Source organism: Penaeus monodon, chromosome 15, assembly GCF_015228065.2.
Source record: "Penaeus monodon isolate SGIC_2016 chromosome 15, NSTDA_Pmon_1, whole genome shotgun sequence".
Lineage (NCBI taxonomy): Eukaryota > Metazoa > Arthropoda > Malacostraca > Decapoda > Penaeidae > Penaeus > Penaeus monodon.
In genome coordinates, this window is record NC_051400.1 from 11,348,104 (window position 1) to 11,348,415 (window position 312).

At 40.4% G+C, this 312-nt stretch overlaps 1 protein-coding gene across 1 annotated transcript in view; it reads right to left on the reverse strand.

The window, feature by feature from the left end:
• LOC119582208 (nuclear pore complex protein DDB_G0274915-like) overlaps positions 1 to 312 on the reverse strand; it is a 10,319-nt gene that overhangs the window by 7,466 nt on the left and 2,541 nt on the right. The gene's annotated exons all lie outside the window — the stretch shown is intronic.

A 312-nucleotide genomic window follows, 5' to 3' on the forward strand; every position in this document is an offset into this window, starting at 1 on the left:
CGCCAAACAACATAGCCAAGCCATTATTTCAATAAGATTATTTGACATCTCGTACGGAAAGCTTTTAACTAATGGGCAGCCAAGGGCGGCAACACACTTACCACTATTGGTTCAGAAGCGACGTGGGAAGGCGATGTCAGTTCATAATTTCAAAGGACTAATAAGAGAGAAAGGTCGAGGTCAGTGGCTGGTCAAACGAGGGTTATCTTTGATGTCACGCTATGGAGATGAAATTTCCATGTTTCTTCACTACTGTTCAGATGTCATACGACTTTCGATAAATTCACTCATACTTATTGTCTTAATGTTATT